The following is a 22,087-nucleotide window of genomic DNA, read 5'->3' as shown; positions in this document are numbered from 1 at the left end:
ATCATTTACACATCACAAATTTTTGTGTAGGGAAATCACTTAACATATTTAATGAACTAGTAGATTTATCAACTACTTTAAGATTTGGAAAGTCAATTTTTAATGCCCAGATTCACAAACTTGAATTGACATGAAAGAATCCATAAACATCTCTGTACTGATTTAATCTAACCGCTCTAATCCTTATGGAATACTGTTTAAAAGGACACTTGTTAGTTCACATTAGCCATTTATTTTTCTATAACTAGTTCAATGCTTTATGCTTTTCCACTATTATAAAAGATCTGTTAAATCTGAATGGTGTATTCTAGTTTATTTGAAGAACTCATAAATTGACTTTAATGAAATCGCATAAGAGTCATCTTTTATATTTCAATAACTTATTGACAGTGAATATTATAAAGGGGAAGGTGCACTTCACACCACCTATTTTCCAAGCATGTGCCTGCTAATTATCATTAAAAGTCTGTTTTTGAAATTGTAATAGTGCTTATAGCAAACAATCCAGATATACATGATCCTCAAATTTAGTTGACACATGGATGTTTTTTAAAAAGAAGCATTAGACTAGAAGATAATAAGTGCAATCAAAACAAGGGGCCAGAGGGACAAGTCAAAACATAGTGGAAGTCAAAAAATATGTTTGTGAATGCCCAATAATCTAAAGTTAGAAAAACAAGCAAAGCAAAGGTCAAAACAAGAACTAGAATTGAGAAGCCCTAGTCAAAACCTTTGAATAGAAGCTATAACATATCTTTCATCTTTTATATTTGATTTGTCTTTTCTAATAAGTAAAATCAAGGTATGCATTATAAATTTCATTCTTATTTATAATGGCACAGGGCACTGGCAACATGGAATACATCTGCTGGGTAATTAAGTAAGAATTTCACTGTACATCGTAAACGTGACAATACTACTTCTATTACTTCTGATATTTATTGCAGTCTTGCTCATATCCCCATCAGCCACTTTGATAAAATTGATGAATTAGAGTGAGTGGCAAAGTGTCAGTAAAGGATGTAACTTATGAGTCTACACTATATAGTACTGCACTATCTACAGCGTCAGGAACAAAATATGCAACTAAAAAATACAAAGGGAACTTTTCTAGACAGCTAAAAGGGTTCTGTCTATATACATGGTATATTGTCAAGAAACACCATTATTTAAAATACTTACAAGCATCAAAGCACTAACAGCACTTGAGGTTATAGAAGTTTATTATTTACATAGTAAACACAATTTTTGCAAAAAAATATGTTTGTTAAGTGTACTGTATATCAAAATGAAGACAAAAAACATACAACGTTAACATGAAAGTTCTAGTGCTTGACTACTGTTTTCTTTGTATCAAACTGTGATGTAACTGATGTTTCAAAAAAACAGTAAATCACTTAGTTCCTCTAAACTTGAAGAAAAGGCACAATATACACACACACAATATGTCTTAGCAAGTATTATAACTTTATACATAATAATTGTTATATTACAATATTTGAATTCTTACAGCTGCCTTTTTATTAATATGGCCTGAAGGTAGAACCTATTCTGAAGTCTACTGCTATGAGCGAGAATGGTCTTGTACTTTGGCTAAGGTCTTTAATTACAATGTCTTTCTAAGGTAGAAAGTGTTGTATATTTCCTAAAAAGAAGGCAACTGAGTGTCGGCATTTTCTGAGTGACCTTCAACATCCTCTGTACTGCTTTACAGTCTTGAGCCTAGCAGGTACCCGTACCAGGATGTGATACATCCAGACAGGACAGACTTCATTATGTCTCTATAGAAATTAGTGAAAAGAGATGCCGAAATGCAAGCTGTCCTCATAAGTCTGAAGAGGTAGATGTACTGGAGAGCTTTTTTCACAAAAGGCAAAATGTGTTGTGCCACTTAAGGTCATCTGTGCTCAGGCCTATGATGGTGGCATCATCATAAAATGTAATCATGGAGTTGGAACTGTGTCTAGCCAAATAGTTACAGGTGAACAAGGAACACAGAAGGGAGCTGAGCACCCTAGAGTGCCAGTGTGGAGAATGTGATACTGCCAAAACACATATGCTGATTTCTGCTCGTTAGGAAGTCCAAAATCCAATTGCAGAGGGAGTCACAGAATCCATTTGGTGGTCAGCTTTGAAAGTACAACAGTGTTAAATGCTGAGTTGTAGTCTACAGAAAATAAAAATTTGGGAAAAGCAGTGTATTGTATAGATGTGACAGGAAGGTATGACATACAAGGAATAGGGCAGCCTCTGTGGACAAGCTGTCATGATAAGCAAACTGTAGATTAGGGGTGGGCGGTATGACCAAAATTCTATATCACAGTATTTTTCTAAATTATCCCGGTTTCACGGTATTCGACGGTATTTTTTTCCCATGCATTAGTGGATGTTAACCAAATTTTCCACTGCAATTACTGCAGTAGACTGACTAAGAATAACCTATTCCACTGTCATGAGCATTGTACATAAAAAAAATATTTTAATGTGCACACAAGTATTTATACAGGTTTGCATGTCTCCATAAAGTGATAGTTTTTAAGGTGGTGGCACTAATGAAGAGAAGGAATCACACTGCATGACAGATGCAGTCAATATATAGAACCTTTTTTTTGAACAAATTTTGCAAAAACATAAACTATAATTTTGACAACATATTTTTAACCATCCAAAGAGGCATTTAGACTTAGTAAAATATCCAGAGGTGCTTTTCAAAAGTTGTATTGCACTGAACATGTCTTAGAAAAGGAATAAATAGTAAATATTTTTTGTAAATGTTACTTTGTCAATGTTAACAATCTCTGTCCACTGACACGTTAAAGTGACTTTTTAAACAACTTTAGCATTATTAAACTGCATAATATTTAAATTAATAAATAATAACATCCATCCATTATCCAACCCATTATATCCTAGCTATAGGGTCACGGGGGTCTGCTGGAGCCAATCCCAGCCAAAAGAGGGCGCAAGGCAGGAAACAAACCCCGGGCAGGGCGCCAGCCTACCGGAGTAAATAATAACAATAAAATAAATAATTGTATTATTACTGAGAGTTGCACTATTACTTGAAGACTTCAAGCCCAGGTGCATTACACAGTATTCACCAAATTAAAATAAAATAAAACAAGTGCAACATGGTGATGACATCTTTACCAACTGAACCATCATTTAGGCAAACTGCATTAATATGGACCTTGCTTCAAGCTAAGCTATATACATAAATAAAAAAACTGCAACTTGCATTTATAATGCTACTAGCAAAATACCCGCGCTTCACAGCGGAGAAGTAGTGTGTTAAAGAAGTAATGAAAAAGAAAAGGAAACATTTTGAAAATAACGTAACATGATTGTCAATATAATTGTTTTGTCACTGTTATGAGTGTTGCTGTCATATATATACTGCTCAAAAAAATTAAAGGAACACTTTTTAATCAGAGTATAGCATCAAGTCAATGAAACTTGTGGGATATTGATTTGGTCAGTTAAGTAGCACAGGGGGTTGTTAATCAGTTTCAGCTGCTTTGCTGTTAATGAAATTAACAACAGGTGCACTAGAGGGGCAACAATGAGATGGCCCCCAAAACAGGAATGGTTTAACAGGTGGAAGCCACTGACATTTTTCCCTCCTCATCTTTTCTGACTGTTTTTTTCACTAGTTTTGCATTTCGCTATGGTCAGTGTAACTACTGGTAGCATGAGGCGAAACCTGGACCTTACAGAGGTTGCACAGGAAATCCAACTTCTCCAGGATGGCACATCAATGTGTGTCATTGCCAGAAGGTTTGCAGTGTCTCCCAGCACTGTCTCAAGGGCATGGAGGAGATTCCAAGAGACAGGCAGTTAGTCTAGGAGAGCTGGACAGGACCATAGAAGGTCCTTAACCCATCAGCAGGACTGGTATCTGCTCCTTTGGACAAGGACAAACAGGATGAGCATTTCCAGAGCTCTACAAAATGACCTCCAGCAGGCCACTGGTGTGAATGTCTCTGACCAAACAATCAGAAACAGACTTCTTGAGGGTGGTCTGAGGGCCCAACGTCCTCTAGTGGGCCCTGTGCTCACAACCCAGCGCAGTGGAGCTCGATCGACATTTACCATAGAATACCAGAATTGTCAGGTCCACCAATGGCACCCTGTGTTTTTCACAGATGAGAGCAGGTTCACCCTGAGCACATGTGACAGACGTTGAAGGGTCTGCAGAAGCCATGGAGAATGTTACGTTGTCTGTAACATCATTCGGCATGACCAGTTTGGTGGTGGGTCAGTGATGGTCTGGAGAGGCATATCCATGGAGGGACGCACAGACTTCTACAAGCTAGACAAAGATACCTTGACTGCCATTAGGTATCAGGATTAAATCCTTGGACCCATTGTCAGACCCTACGCTGGTGCAGTAAGTCCTGGTTTCCTCCTAATGCACGACAATGCCCGGCCTCATGTGGCAAGAGTATGCAGGCAGTACCTGAAGGATGAAGGAATTGAAACAATTGAATGGCCTTCACGATCCCCTGACTTAAACCCAATAGAACATCTGTGGGACATTATGTTTCGGTCCATTAGGCGCCGCCAGGTTGCTCCTCAGACTGTACAACAGCTCAGGGATGCCCTCATACAGATCTGGGAAGAAATGCCACAAGACACCATCCGTCGTCTCATTAGGAGCATGCCCCGACGTTGTCAAGCATGCATACAAGCTTGTGGGGGCCACACAAGATACTGAAAAGCATTTTGAGTAGCAGAAATTAAGTTTTTGAAAAAATGGACTAGCCTGCCACATCTTCATTTCACTCTGATTTTAGGGTGTCTACACAATTGAGCCCTCTGTAGGCAGAAAACTTTTATTTCCATTAAAAGACTTGGCATCCTTTTGTTCCTAAGACATTGCCCTGTCGTTATTTGTATAGATATCCAACTTCATATTGAGATCTGATGTATCTAATGTGTTTCTTTAAAGTGTTCCTTTAATTTTTGTGAGCAGTGTATATACAGTGGTGTGAAAAACTATTTGCCCCCTTCCTGATTTCTTATTCTTTTGCATGTTTGTCACACAAAATGTTTCTGATCATCAAACACATTTAACCATTAGTCAAATATAACACAAGTAAACACAAAATGCAGTTTTTAAATGATGGTTTTATTATTTAGGAGAAAAAATCCAAACCTACATGGCCCTGTGTGAAAAAGTAATTGCCCCTTGTTCAAAAAAACCTAACTGTGGTGTATCACACCTGAGTTCAATTTCTGTAGCCACCCCCAGGCCTGATTACTGCCACACCTGTTTCAATCAAGAAATCACTTAAATATGAGCTGCCTGACACAGAGAAGTAGACCAAAAGCACCTCAAAAGCTAGACACCATGCCAAGATCCAAACAAATTCAGGATCAAATGAGAACAGAAGTAATTGAGATCTATCAGTCTGGTAAAGGTTATAAAGCCATTTCTAAAGCTTTGGGACTCCAGCGAACCACAGTGAGAGCCATTATCCACAAATGGCAAAAACATGGAACAGTGGTAAACCTTCCCAGGAGTGGCTGGCCAACCAAAATTACCCCAAGAGCGCAGAGACAACTCATCCGAGAGGTCACAAAAGACCCCAGGACAACGTCTAAAGAACTGCAGGCCTCACTTGCCTCAATTAAGGTCAGTGTTCACGACTCCACCATAAGAAAGAGACTGGGCAAAACGGCCTGCATGGCAGATTTCCAAGACGCAAACAACTGTTAAGCAAAAAGAACATTAGGGCTCGTCTCAATTTTGCTAAGAAACATCTCAATGATTTCCAAGACTTTTGGGAAAATACCTTGTGGACTGATGAGACAAAAGTTGAACTTTTGGAAGGCAAATGTCCGTTACATCTGGCGTAAAAGGAACACAGCATTTCAGAAAAGAACATCATACCAACAGTAAAATATGGTGGTGGTAGTGTGATGGTCTGGGGTTGTTTTGCTGCTTCAGGACCTGGAAGGCTTGCTGTGATAGATGGAACCATGAATTCTACTGTCTACCAAAAAATCCTGAAGGAGAATGTCCGCCATCTGTTCGTCAACTCAAGCTGAAGCGATCTTGGGTGCTGCAACAGGACAATGACCCAAAACACACCAGCAAATCCACCTCTGAATGGCTGAAGAAAAACAAAATGAAGACTTTGGCGTGGCCTAGTCAAAGTCCTGACCTGAATCCAATTGAGATGCTATGGCATGACCTTAAAAAGGCGGTTTATGCTAGAAAACGCTTGATTGCAGTTATTGCTGCTAAGGGTGGCCCAACCAGTTATTAGGTTCAGGGGCAATTACATTTTCACACAGGGCCATGTAGGTTTGGATTTTTTCTCCCTAAATAATAAAACCATCATTTAAAAACTGCATTTTGTGTTTACTTGTGTTATATTTGACTAATGGTTAAATGTGTTTGATGATCAGAAACATTTTGTGTGACAAACATGCAAAAGAATAAGAAATCAGGAAGGGGCAAATAGTTTTCACACCACTGTATATATATATATATATATATATATATATATATATATATATATATATACTAGCAAAATACGCACATGGAGAAGTAGTGTGTTAAAGAAGCAATGAAAAGAAAAGGAAACATTTTGAAAATAACGTAACATGATTGTCAATGTAATTGTTTTGTCACTGTTGTGAGTGATGAGTGTTGCTGTCATATATATATATATATATATATATATATATATATATATATATGACAGCACACATACATATATACATATACATATACATATACATATACATATATATACATATATACACATACATCCACATATATACACATATATACATATACACACATATATACAGACAAATACATATATATATTGTCAGGGATGCCAGGGGCCATGACCCGGCCGGGACGCCAGGAGGGACCGGAAAAGGGTCAGAGCCCTGCCTGGATCACGTGGGGTTTGCCTTCCGGGTTGCTTTGGGGGCCACGGGTCAAGGGCATGGAAGCCTTTCCCTGTAGGGGCCCGTGGTCACCGCCAGGAGGCACCCCAGTGCCTTGGGGACTTGTTGCCCCAGCACTTCCGCCACACCAGGAAGTGCTGGGGGGAAGATTTATGACGGCGCCCGGAGAGCAGCCGGGAGGACAGCCGGCACTTCCGCCACGCTGGGGCGTGGCCAAGAGAGGAATGCCGGGAACACCTGGTGCTCATCCGGGACTTGTATAAAAGGGGCCGTCTCCCTTCATTCGAGGCTGGAGTCGGGTGGAAGGAGGACGAAGCAAGAGGAGAGTGGAGGCGGCCCGAAGAAAGGCATTTGTGGCCAGGACTGTTTGGGGGTATTGTGCACTAAACTGGGTCTGGGTGACCAAATAGACTGGGGTCTTTGTGACCATTATTTGGGGGTCTTTGTGACCAATTAATTGTAAAATATTGTAAATAAACGTGTGGTGGTTTGAGAAACAACATGTCCGCCTGTCTGTGCCCGGGTGCCGTTCACAATATACATACACACACATATTTAAACATATATACATATACTGTACATACATATCTACATATATACATATACGCACACATACATATATATATATATATATATGCTGTATACTAATAAAAGGCAAAGCCCTCACTGACTCACTCACTCATCACTAATTCTCCAACTTCCTGTGTAGGTGGAAGGCTGAAATTTGGCAGGCTCATTTCTTACAGCTTACTTACAAAAGTTGGGCAGGTTTCATTTCGAAATTCTATGCGTAATGGTCAAAACTGGAAGCTATTTTTCTCCATATACTGTAATGGAGTTGAGCTCGATGGCCGTGGGGGGCGGAGTTTCGTGTGACATCATCACACCTCCCATGTAATCACGTGAACTGACTGTCAACGCAGTACGTTGAAAACAAGGAAGAGCTCCAAAAAGCGCTGAAGGAAACGTGCATTATACAATTGAGAAGGCATCGAAACAATAAGTAGCGAGCGAGTGATACATACAACCATATTCATGAGTGCAGCTACTTCGGAAACAAAGCACGGTGTAAACCTAAAGTTTAAATTAAGTTCATAGACATGCTGACGCTTGTCATGCCCACGGCTAATGCGGGATACAAGTTTAATGAGAGGACGCAGGATATAAACGAGAGTTTTGATCACTTTGTAACTAAGTTAAAATTGCTGGTGAAGGGCTGTGCTTATGCAAATTCTGAGAGACTGTGCTTGTGGAGAGATTGACAGTTAAGGCGGGTGGGGGAGTCATGTCATCATCTCCCCTCCCATTCACCTCATTTCACTCTGAGCTGAGCTCCGCAGCTAACCCAATCTTGCAGAAGCAACTTTGTGATGCTGTCACCAAATACTCACTGAAAAATCCACAAGTTAATACACACGCTGTCTCTAGAGTTTCTCCACACTCTGAATCCTCTAGGCACTACTTACAAAAGGTTACACTGACAATCGTGTTTCGTTATTTTTAAAATGTTTCCTTTTCTTAGCACAAGCACAGCTGAGAAGCTTCAATGCATGTGCTCCATAACGCATTAAAAAATAACGCATTTAATCACACTTTGCATTCCAAGCAAAGGGGAACTTCTGTCAATGCATGATTTCCTGGTACACCGATTACATTGATGCACACATCAGAGCTACAAAAGTTAGAGTAGGAAGAAAGCGCGTTGCTACGACTGATTGGAGGAAAATTTCATTTCAAAAGACTACCCGACGGAAGCCTTGATAAAAGCGTGGTTTTGTGCACATATATATATGTATATATGTGGATGTATATGTATATATACTGTATATATGTGTGTATATGTATATATATGTTTATGTGTATATATATATATATATATATATATATATATATATATATATATATATATATATATATATATGACAGCAACACTCATGACAATGACAATGTCAATCATGTTACGTTATTATTAAAATGTTTACTTTTCTTTTTCATTACTTCTTTAACACACTACCTTCTCCGCTGCGAAGTGCGGGTATTTTGCTAGTGTAGAATAAAAGAAAAATAATACCAGCTGTTGTCACTGATTAGGAATCTGGTTGGAACAAAAACCTGCAGCCACAATGTGCCCCCAGGACTGAGGTTGGGAAACGAAACACTGCACTAGACTAAGGGATGACAGTTAGAGTGGATTGGGAATCTAATGAGGATTCCTGAAGGTCTAACCGTAAGATTTACACAAGGTAAAAATCACTAAGAGAAAGACCATGGGCAGATTCCTGGCATCAGACTGCCTGGGAAAGGCCTTGAAAGATGAAGAAGATAAAAAGTGAGGGAGTGTTGTGCATTCTTGGTGCTCAAGCCTTGTCTGTGTATTCAAAAGAAAGACAATGGGAGCACCAAAGTAATTTGGATAAATCCAGATTAAGGACTTAAGACAGTGATAATAATAGTGTGTATACTTCCAAATAAAACTTCAATTTAGTTTATAAGCACAACATACAAAAGGCACATCTAAATCTTATTCCACTGACAATTACTGCATCTTTTCTTTCTCCTTAAACTGAATTTCAAATGTATGTCCTGGGTATACTTTATAACAATAGTCCAGATACTTCCTCAAACCTTCAGTACCATCAAAAGTATTCATACATCCATAAATGTCACAAAAAAATTTTGTTCTGGTTCAGAACCATGGAGTGCTTTTGTCATTACCAGGCAACCCTGAACAGGATGGTAATCCATTGTTCATAAAACCTCTGACAGTGCAATGTTGAAGTAAATGTTCCAAAGCATTCTGTCAACAGATTCTTACTTTTATATGGAAACACCTTTCAAAAAAAAATAAAAAAAACAAATTCATAACAGTAGGAAAGCAACAATTGTGGTGGCACTTGGCTGTACCCTACAGAATATTTTGCTACAAGTTTTTTGTGGAAATCCTTTAAGCCATGTCATATTTACCAGTGCTTATGGAGGGATGAAATGTTTAAGTTAATGGCACACATTTTAAGCTCGATTTAAAGTAATACTCGGAACTGTTTTGATATGGGCAAGAACATTCTATGTGGTGGTATCTTTGTTGAACCATATAGATATTCCAAGTATTGTGGTTCACTCCCACTTCTAAATACATATATGTTAGGTTAATTGGCTTCAAATTTTTCCAGTATGACAGACTAGGCGCAAGTAAGAAACCACACAGGATTGATTCCTTCCTTGTGTCCAACAAATTCCAGCTTGCTCTGACCCTGTGATATAGAACTAGTGATGATCCAATCAATCAGTTGCCAATCTAAATTAGCCGATTTTCACTACAAAAGATTCAATTGGTGAATGTTAAATTGGCAACTCACAAAAAAAAAAATTTACATCAGCGTTTTTCTAGGCTTTATGTTAAATTAGTTGTAGTACTCCTTTAAAATGAGGTATCATGGCAGTTGAGCCAGTTCATGTCTTTTTTTTGCTGCAAACATCCTGTAAACAGAGAGCAGTAAGACAGATTTTACCACAGAAAGAGAAGACTGGAATGCTAGCCTTTAAAAAGGAAGAGTCAAATTATTCTCAGCATTTGAATCCAAACTGAAGACAAATTACTTTGGCACATAGTCAAATCAGCAGCTCGATGAGTTTTATTTGATTTTACATGGCCCTATGTGAAAAAGTAACTGCTCCCTAAACCTAATAACTGGATGTGTCACCTTTAGCAGCAACAACTGCAATCAAGCGTTTGCAATAACTGGCAATGAGTCTTTCACATCACTGTGGAGGAATTTTGACCCACTCTTCTTTGCAGAATTGTTTCAATTCAGCCACATTGGAGGGTTTACGAGCATGAACCGCTTTTTAAAGGTCATGCCACAGTATCTCAATTGTATTCAAGTCAGGACTTTGACTAGGCCACTCCCAAACTTTCATTTTATTTTTTAAGCCATTCAGAGGTGGACTTGCTAATGTGTTTTGGATCATTGTCCTACTGCAGAACCCAAGTGGGCTTCACCTTGAGGTCGCAAACTGATGGCCGGACATTCTCCTTCAGGATTTTTTGGTAGAGAACAGACTTCATGGTTCCATCAATCACAGCAAGTCGTCCAGGTCCTGAAGCAGCAAAGCAGCCCCAGACCATCACACTACCACCACCATGTTTGACTGTTGGTATGATGTACTTTTTCTGAAATACTGTTACTTTTACGCCAGATGTAACAGGATGCACACCTTCCAAAAAGATCAATTTTTGTTTTGTCAGTCCACAGAATATTTTCCCAAAAGTCTTGGGGATCATCAAAATGTTTTTTTGACAAAAGTGAGATGAGCCTTTATGTCCTTTTTAGTCAGCAATGGTTTTCAAGTTGGAATTTTGCCATGCATGCCATTTTTTTGCCCAGTCTTTTTCTTATGGTTGAGTCATGAACACTGGTTTTAACTGAGGCAAGTGAGGCCTGCAGTTCTTTAGAAGTTGTTCTGGGTTCTTATATGATCTCAAGGGAGAGTTGTCGCTGCTCTCTTGGGGTAATTTTTATAGGCCGGCCACTCCTAGGAAGGTTCACCACTGTTCCATGTTTTCTTCATTTGTGGATAATGGATCTCACCTTGGGTGTGGCTAGTGAAATTGAACTCAGCATTCCAAAAAATGTGATTAACCGCAGTTACTTCATGATTTAGGAAGGGGAAATTGGTGAGATCCCAATTACTTTTTCACATAAGACCATGTAGGTTTAGATAGTTTTTTTCCCTTAATACATAAAATCATCACTTAAAAACTGCATGTTGTGTTTACTTGGGTTATCTTTGTCTAATATTTAAATTAGTCTGATGATGTGAAACATTTGAAGTGTGACAAATATGCAAAAAATAAGAAATCAGGAAGGGGGCATATACTTTTCACAGCACTGCGGTTATGATTTATTTGAATAAAAAAAGTAATAAAATAAATGAGTGAATGTAGCATTTTTACTGTATTTTCAATGCTAAGGTGCCACTAACACCATATTGAATGATTATTCTAATAGAACTCAGTATATTTATACCCTGACCTAAAAATTCACAGCTGTAAAATAATAATCAAGGATACAGGGAATGATACAAGGAAATGTTTCAATATTGCATATCACTGTTACTATGAGACATGCCTGCCTGATTGTGCTCTTTCATCTAGTAGTTTAAATCTCCAAATGAAAACTTGTATTGACTAGGAAAGGAAACAAACTAAGAAATTCCTAAAGCCATACTGTGTCTTGACCTGTTACATTTTTTAGATACATGGTATTGTTATTCTGATTTGAAGTTTAGAATTTTTTTTTCTACTATTGGAAAAATCAATCATTAGCTCAAAAGGAAAAAAAAGTATTTAAGCATTGTATAGGATTTTATGACTGCATGTTACCCCTTTTGAATTGTTCTGCACTTAAAAAATGATACTGGAAAAAATTTAATGTACAATCGTAGAATTGGAGACTAAATTATTTTCTGATTTATGAGTAAACTGTTGGTTTAATTAAACCAATAAATGTGCTTGTTATCGAAAACAATTTTTCTCTGGCATATACAGTACTGCTAAAATGACTTCACTATGTAGTCATGAAGGTGGTAAAATGTTGTTTTAAAGAACTAGAATGACACAATTTTAATAGCAGGTTTTTACAAATCCTTACATACATCTACTGAAACTACAAAAATCTCATCCTAATTTAACCCAATAATCTTCCATCAATACAAAATGCCTTTCTGTCCCTGTTCTATATATTCTCTTTAACAGTATTCATTATCAAGACAGAAATAAAATGATAAATTACAAAATAATATTCAAGCACACTTTACAGCCAATATAAATGTATATATAATATATATAATACAATCCATATATACAAGCCTTTCCTTTTTCAAAATGTGCTAGCAGCACAACTTCTATTTCTGATAATTCTTGCAATTTTAAACATTCTTAAAATTCTAGGGATAGAAATGTCTACTGTAGAAGATACAACTTTAGCTACAGGGCTTCACACTTTGAAAAGATAAGGGATAGCCCATTAATCTCAGCATTTAAATCAAAGCTGAAGACAAATTACTTTGGCACATAGCATGACATTATAATAGCTGCTCATTTGACTATTTACCTGTAGAAATATGTTTTTCATTAAAAAGAATTCATAAAAATATGAGCCATATCCTACTCATCGACTTTTTGTTCCATTTGCTTCCTTGACCAAGTTGCTATTACTGGCAATGGAACTTGATGTAACAAAGGTTTATAAGCCTTAGAATTAACATTAATGGACCTTATTGCATTTAAATATAGACACCAGCAATGAATTATTGTAGGATGCCCTAAGTAATAAGTATTAAAAGGTCAAAAAACACACCTGGCCACGATAGCTGGCTCCAAAGAGAAATATCTTGAAAAAAAATAGTTTTTCTAGCACAGCTATGCATTACAGTATAAGAAGCTTATTCAACTACAATTTATAATGTATATGTTTTAAACTGATTTTGGTGCTTAAATATGTCTGCAACAACACTTCTGTCAAAGAATGATCATGAGGTTTAATTAAATTAATTCATAACTATTTATGTTAGGATATTAAACAGTACTTTCGCCATTGAACATATAAAACAACACTAAATGACACTGAAACAATTCTCATTTAGGAATCATTTTCATTCACAAAAAAAAAATCACAGGTCCTGTCAATTATAGTTAAGGAATCTGTTCATTTCTATTAAAAACTACTATAAAACTGCAGTAGCTTTACTGATTATAGTGTTTTTATCCTTAGATTCAGAAAACCTATTTGACAAAATGTATACATTCGGATTTTTTTTTTCTTCAGCACCACAGTCACAGCGTGGATTAAAATGCATTCTAATTCTTAAACTTCAATATGCACATGGAACAAACTAGGCTATTCTTATGAATACAAGGCCACTCTCTTTTTTCTCTACTGCCGTTGAGAGGTTTCTAGTATTTTAATGATAAAAACCATAACAATACACTTGCAACAGAAGGCATGCAACTCTATATTTGTTACTTGGAGTATTCTATTATTATGTGTTATAGATAATGGACAATTTTCATAAGTGTTCTGAGCTCGAGATAAATATGAATGAATGTATACTTTTTCTTGTCGATGGCCTGGTACTTAAAATTGATAAGTTTCACAATCTCACATAGATGCTTTTTAAGGTGTCACAATCACAACACTTAACGATTCATATTGTTTCACCTCTATTATATTTTTAACAATCACAGAATGTGATGAAAAAAACAGGGAACTTTATTTATCAATAATAAAGTAACAAAAAAGATTAAGGTATCACTCATTGCACTGCTCTTTACACCTCATACTCACAAGCTTTTTACCCTTTCCTAACTCAAACTTCTTTTTAAATGCACACTGTCAGAACAAACAGGATTGACAAGTCTTTTACACAATATTATGAGTATGGAGGGGGTGTACTAGAGGGCTAGAACATTTGTTCACAGTCTCTATTTCCTTTTTTAGAATGGAAATAATAATTTTCATTATTTATTGTGCCCTGTCTCCACCTCTGCCTCTTCCTTCCAACTGGAGTAAAAAGAGGCAATCAGGTGTCATTTGACTAGAAGAGACTGAGCAGTGCAGATGCTCTTGCAATTCTTTCATTGCTCCACCAGAGGGTTCCTGGTCACATTTTATCACCAATCAGGAATTATTCTTGCATTTTGCTTTGAATGAAAAAAAAACCACACAAACATTAAATACGGAATTACCAGCTGGAGGTCCAAACCTTTGCAATTGTTGGCTCAATCCTTATTTTACAAGCACATGCCCCTTCCCATATTATTTCATCTAGCTTTCCTGCTCTAAGTCTACCAGTCCTTTTTTCCCATGTTTAAGATGTATTAGTCTTTATCTACAGGATGGAGGTAAACTGCTCCAAAGCTGAACCCACAGCTCAATGGGTAATTTTGGTTTTAGAGAATTGGGTTTCTGTAACATTAACCTTAATAAATTTCAGTGGAGGCCTTCACTCTCTTTGTGGGCTTTAAAGGTACAGGTGGCCCTGCTTCTTGTTTCAGCAATTTGTGCATTCAGTTTCTTGAACCACATGTAATGGGACTTTCAGTTGTCTGATCATTTGAAAGACTCAACATAAATGGATTACTTTGGCTATCCTGAATATCAGATGTTACTGATTTTATGCCATTCACTGAAGGTGGTGAACTAAAAGTCTAAGGCTCCTGGTTTTAATTTTTGTCTCTTCATCTCTATGAAGATGATCCAAATGACCCTGCCACAAAACTTCCTGGACCTTCTTTTCTGCAAACAGTTCTACTAATCCACTTTCCTCTCCCATTTCCAGTTTCTTAATCAAACTGCATCTTTTCACAAGATGCGACAAGAAGTAAAAGTCTGGTCTGAATTTCTCTTAAAAGAAATAATTCTTCAGGTGGTCAACTTGTAACCAAGTGAAGGATGCTTATATACTTTATAAGAAAACTCGATATAAACCTTATTTACCTGCACCATTTATATATAGCAGCAATGGAATGAGGAATAAAGTGTGTTTAATACCATTTAGTTGCATAATTCTCTAAAATGTACAGAATACAAATTGTGGTCCAATATCAGATATCAACACTACATGAAGTCCATACGCTGCAAACAAAGTCCTCCTCAACAGCTCATCTGTCAGAATTATCATCAGCCTAGTCAGAGAAAAAATCTCAAGCCATTCAAAATGACTATCAATCAGGATTAACAAATCCTTCTGGTTCTTCTCCAAGAAGTCTACTCTATGACATGTTCAATTTGGTATTGTCCAGATGCATACTGCAGGACAAGCATTATATTTACTTACTTTTTTGAGTTACTGTCCAAATTTGGCCACCACAAATTATTTATATAATCTAGAGCTACATCCTACATATTCCAGGGTGTGATTCATGCAGTTCTTCAAGTAAGTGCTCATGATAATCAGTTTGCATCCTTGCTCATTTGAGAGTGGATGCCTGTGGTTAAAACAACATTGAAACATTAAATTCTGCATCTTATGTCACCACCCTTTTAATGTTAAATCAAGAATTCTCAATAAAGCTGGACCATTTTTGGTTTATTTTGCAATGTTTATAGCTTTCACAGGAAGTTCTGCTATGCTAGAAATCATCAAAATGTCCAAAGTTCCAATATCTAAGCTCTCCTTTTGCTTCTAAGGCAATCTTGACAAAACATCAGCAGTTTCATTCTCTGCAGATTTCATGATTTGAATGATATAGTTATACACTGGGGAAATTCTGAACTACTTTTATTTCTAGCACTGGCTAAGGCAGATATTACTTTTTAAAGACCCAGAATTGCTAAAGAGATTTTTAGTCTGTAAGAAATGCAAATTTATGACCATATAAATTATCCAGTGTGTGTGTTTTTTTTACTCTAAACATTAACAATAATGGTTCTTTTTCATTTTGTGCATATTTTTCACATGCATTAGAACCTCCACATGAAAATCTGCTGAAACAGTAGTTTTTTATGGCAGTTTACTACCAGCTATTGTTTTAACTTATCATCCAGCTCCAACTGCTGACATGCATGTGACATATCTAATTTGTTAAACTGGTTACCCCTAGCAAAATCAGCAAACAAATTTTGTGCTGTAGGCAGTGGGTACTGATGTTCTTCTATTCTTTGCTTTACTGAGACTTTATAGACACTTATTGTAAGTGAAGTTCAAGTTCTACAGCTTGCTTTAGTGCATATGTTATAGGCTATACCTTACAGAACTTTAAAATAACATTTCACTTCTAATATCCAAGTACCCAAAGTGAAAACCCATTCAAACTCCATACACACAGAGTGTGCAAGATTCAAATCTAGGACACAGGATCCATTGCGCAATTTGCTAGGCCTTTAACAGGGTTTCTTCTAATATGTGACACACATTCTCTCTCCAAACTTGTATCAAGGATAAACTCGATAACCACCAGTCTCACAGTTTTCCCAACCTTTTAGTCTTGATACAGATCAAATGAAACTTTTTTCCATTTCCAAACAAAGGCAAAAGAGTATCTTAATCCTTAGTAAAATATACAGTGGGCAAGTAAGCAAAAGTACTCACTTCCAAAAACAAAAATAAATTTGTCACAGGTCATTTTGCTGGAGCCAAAAATTACAAATTTGTGACTTGGTGGGTAAAAGTACAACTCCATATTTAAATCATGTAAAATAATTACATAAAAAAGAATAGTATCTTTGAATATAAATATGGATATGTCACTAATTCAGTACACACAAGAATACCTGTAACCATATTTAGTGAGTAATGCCTAGTTCATGCCTAGTTTGTTTGGTGTGTTTTTTTTTTCCTCTTCAAACTTTGGTACAATTTCTCCAAAAGTATATTTCTTTTAGATAGATATGAGCATACCAATTATACTCAAGAGCAGACTAAAACAACTGGACTGGGATCCTTTGGAAAAGGTGATCTCAGTGCAGCACCAAGAAAAACCTGGAGCAGTTTGTATGAGGTATTAACATGATGTGACAGAATAGATCTAACTACAGAAACTACTGTGCATGAGGTGAAATTGTGCATGATGTGGTAGTCAAGTTAGTCTTTAGATGTTGGTAATTACAGTGTCTCATTTATAGCAAAGGTAGCAAAATACCCGCATTTCGCAGCGGAGAAGTAGTGTGTTAAAGAAGTTATGAAAAAGAAAAGGAAACATTTTAAAAATAATGTAACATGATTGTCAATGTAATTGTTTTGTCACTGTTATGAGTGTTGCTGTCATCAAGGATTTGATTATCATTATTTCTTTCAATTAGGTTCATATTTGGAGGACGTGTTGTGTTCAAGTTACATTCCGTGTTTGTCAACCGTTGTAAAGATAACAGGTTTCATTCATCGAAGTGTTCACTACCCAAATCGCAACTCGTGAATCTAAGATGTTTAACAGGCATTCCCGGTATTAACTTGTAGATTTGTCTGGAAATATTTAGCGGCAGTGTGTCTATGAACTTGTGGATTTGCCTGCGAATATTTAGTGACATCGTCTCTATGAACTTGTGGATTTGCCTGTGAATATTTAGCGACAGCGTGTCTATTAACTTGTGGATTTTTCTGCGAGTATTTGGCGGCAGCGTCACAAAGTTGTTTCTGTCTAGGTGCATCAGAAAATGTACCACGACGTCTGACATCCCTCCTTTTTACTGTTTTCTCACAGCTTGGATTGCTGCTGTCATAATCGGTTTGAGTTTCATGGTTAGTTTCAATCACGTTAGTATTTGCAGGACTTGTGTTGAAGTGACATTCGGCATCTGTCAAACATTGCAAGCATACAACCGGCTTCTTTGATAACTTTGCATCCAGCTTTTGGGAGTTGAAACATTCATAAACATCAAAGTGTCCACTACTCAAATCGTCACCTGTGAATCTAAGATGTTTAAGAGGCATTGGCAGTTCTCCAAAGGTGTAAAATATTTGGCCATTTCTGTACACTTGAAAGCGACAACCGAACAATTCAGTGGCAGCCATCAACTCACATGCAGAACCATAGGTGAAGGGCTTAAACATTTCATTCTTATAGTGCTCCTGTGTAGTATAATTATCTCCTGTACCATCATCAGTCTACACCTTAAACCTGTCCCAGTCATTCAATACATAAAACACAATGTTCCTCCGCATATCAAGAGTGAGCCTGATATGGTCGTGCAATATGTAACACAGAGAATGGAAAAGGCAGGCAGCATCTCCGGGCATTGAAACCACTCGGCAAGTGACAGTTCTTTGATCGATGGTGATCACCTCGATAGACATGTTAATGGGGGTACGGTAATGGGTACCTGAGCAATGTAAACTACCTCTAAAATACCTACACAATAACTATCTATATATATAATTCACTAAGGCAAGACAACCATGAAAAGCACGCCGGAAGGGGCGTGGATTCACTAAGCCGCCGACAAGTGAGACACCTATGGCGCACGAAGGAAGGAGCCACGCCCACCAACTCCATTGGATACGGCGACAACTCGCAGGGCCACGCCCACCAAGTCGGACGCGAGGACACAGAAAAAGTGGCGTCATTTATATTCGTCTGTCGAGGAGGCCACATGCGGTGCAGGGCAGGTTAATGTCATGCACCTCCGAGCTACGTTGACTGTTCATAGAGGCGAGTTTCTCGCGGAGGTGAATCGCCATATGCAGCAGGTGAGGGGTATCTCATGGGATCTTTAAAACAATCCTTTACAACTGAGGTTAAAACACAATGAAGTAAGCAGTCTTTAAAAACCGATTTTTCGGTTACAACGCATGACCGCTTGCACCATAGCAAACTGTTTTACACACTACATACAGATTCGCATCCGCGACAAACATGCGTCTTCTTAGATGCTCCTGCAGGAACACGGAAGACGTTTTCCTACCCACCAACACTCCTTTTCACCGGCCCGCATCCCTCGCTCTCTAGGCATTCACACTGCCTGCCCATGTGCCCGGACGCAAAACTCACCACCACCCAGTTAGCCTCTTTCGCCTTTGCTAGGAGTCCACATGCACGCCTAAGCCACGTTGACTTTTCATTATTCTTTTGGTTTCGACACCATGAAAACCATGCGAAAGGAACAACGAAGCCCGCCCAGAAACTCTACCCCTCCTCCCACGTGCTCAGGAACGCACCTCAGACCACTGCCCGCCAAATCAAACAGCTCATCAAACACATACTCACTCGCATTGGTCTGTGCTCCGGTCCAAACCAGCTGTGAGCCACGTTGACTATTCTTTTGCCCTCCATGGCTGCCGCTTCAAATGTATTTCATGGAAACAACAATTCTTTCAATGTTATGGAAATTCCTGCTTCAGGTAATTGTTTGTTTCTGTCAGTCGGGTTTTTTTTGAAGAAATGTCATTGACGAAACTGTTGCTCTCAAACTTCGTGACATGGCTCTTAGCTTTGTTTGCCAACATTGGGATAACTTCAGTGACGTGGTGTCCGTTGTTCTTAGTCACAGAGGCATTATTATACAGTCTGCTCAACAATACGCTGATTACATGAATACGTCCGACTCTATGGTGCAGCGTGTCAAACGGTTTGCGAGGGGTATCCCATGGGATCCTTAAAACAATCCTTTACAACTGAGGTTAAAACACAATGAAGTGAGCAGTCTTTAAAACTAAGTTTTCGTTACGACGCTCCACCACGTGCTCCATGGCAAACTGTTTTACACGCTACATACAGCAATTCGCATCCGCGACAAACATGCGTCTTCTTAGATGCTCCTGCACTTTGTTCACACCCCTCCCACCTCGCTACTACCGTGGTCAGGTGTCTTGGTGGATTATATATAGAAAGGCAGCCGAAACCGCACAGAGCAATGAAAAGTCTACAGTTCCATCTTTTCATTCACTTTCTGTTGTATCCTCAAACCCTCCCTTTTAGACAACGGTGTCTTTCCAGAAGTGTTTAGCATTCAATAAATAATTATGCATGACATTGACCGTGTGTCTACCCGGCGTGGGTAAGCCGTTGAGCCCCATTCGGCTGCAAACCGTGGAATTCCCACTAAGTGCAACTCATACGCTCCCCAGGGCCGATCCTGGCGACGGGCAAAACGCGTGCCCGCACGCGTGGGGCCAAACTCAAAGGCGGCCGTTGAGGAGATCGCAGCAGCCGGCGACGCTGCGACCGGCGGCTGTCCGCCTTTGAATTTTAAAGTCTGAGCGCCGCCGGCGACTATAGCAGCGGCGGCGTTTGCAGTGAGCAAAGTTTGACAAAGTGGCGTGTATTGTAGTCGATGCGTTGATGCCTATTAGGGACTCCACATACATAGCGATTTGCTCGCGAGCGGCGAAAAGCCTTTGATGGTCGCCGCTCATCGCACGCTCTGTCTGAACGGTTCCATTGCTTACCATGTGTTTACGCACGCTCTCTAAATGTGTGTAGTCCCTTAGTCAACGCTCAACTTGCATATTTCATAGTTGCGTCGCGAAGGTGATAGATTTCATGTGAGACGCGCGACGCTCCTCAACGGGATTGCGAGTCAAGAGAAGCGGCAAAAGACAGCGGAGCTGCGGCGATCTCTGAATTGACTGTCACTGTGTGCAGAGCTGCCTGTCGCTAGAACGATTAAATAAACCGCTTTCTAATCTAGGCTGGTTTGATTTGAAATTAATCGCTTGAAATTAAATTTTATTTATACATCCCGACTCTAACCCTAACACCGTCATAATCCTGTTTGAAGTAGTACATGTAATAGTAATATCCGTAATATCATAATAGAAAATAGGTACGTAGGGCAGCGAAACCACATTCGCACAAAGGCGGCCGTCTACCCCGGATCGGTCCTGACGCTCCCACTGGTTGCGTCGCGACAAACGTGCGTCTTCTTAGATGCTCCTGCACTTTCTACGCACCCCCCTCCCACCTCGCTACTACCGTGGTCAGGTGTCTTGGTGGATTATATATAGAAAAGCGCCCAAAACCGCACAGAGCAATGAAAAGTCCACGTCAGTCACATGTGCATCTGGACTGTGTAAAGACGACGACACAAGTGACAAGTTGGAGGTGGGCACGTGACCGGGCAGTACATACTGAACGAGAAATCAGCAGACTAGCATGACGGACGGAGCTGAATGGACGTCCTTCTCTCCTCCCGTTCCACTCTCCGTGCCGTGAACCCCCATCCTTCTGTCTGGCAGCAGAAGGCGCGAGGACGATCCGCCGGTTTTCAGTCACGGACGATTGTGTGTTGGTTCGTTCCGTGCATTGTTACAATGTTGCTTTTCTTGCTGATTTATTACATTACCGGTGTTTCAAATGTTAATTTTCTCCCTGTGCTTAAAATTCAATAAAAAACCGGCCTGATTATGCGGCGTATGGTACGCCGCGGGTTGGCTAGTAAGCATAATAAACGAACAATAAAACAGCAGAGAAGCCGTGGATTAAATAAAAAGGCTGCAGTTATCAGCACAATAAAACAGCGGAAAAGCCGTGGATTAAATAAAAAGGCTGCAGTTATCATCAAGGAGACATGAATACCATGGCGAAGCAAGGAAGGGAATGAAGAGATCGGAGCGACAGACGGCCTTATATGGGCAGGGAGCCAATTAAGTGGGAGGTGTGGGGATGGGGGACGCACACATGGTAACCGAGCTGCAGGCTATGGATGTATATATGTACATA

At 38.8% G+C, this 22,087-nt stretch overlaps 1 protein-coding gene across 1 annotated transcript in view; it reads right to left on the bottom strand.

Annotated features, from left to right (window-relative positions):
• The window catches only part of ap1s1 (adaptor related protein complex 1 subunit sigma 1), a 90,691-nt gene that overhangs the window by 54,211 nt on the left and 14,393 nt on the right, over positions 1 to 22,087 (bottom strand). The window lies entirely within an intron of this gene.

The sequence above is a fragment of the Polypterus senegalus genome, chromosome 3, assembly GCF_016835505.1.
Source record: "Polypterus senegalus isolate Bchr_013 chromosome 3, ASM1683550v1, whole genome shotgun sequence".
Classification (NCBI taxonomy): domain Eukaryota; kingdom Metazoa; phylum Chordata; class Cladistia; order Polypteriformes; family Polypteridae; genus Polypterus; species Polypterus senegalus.
This window is presented reverse-complemented; position numbering and strand designations above follow the sequence as displayed.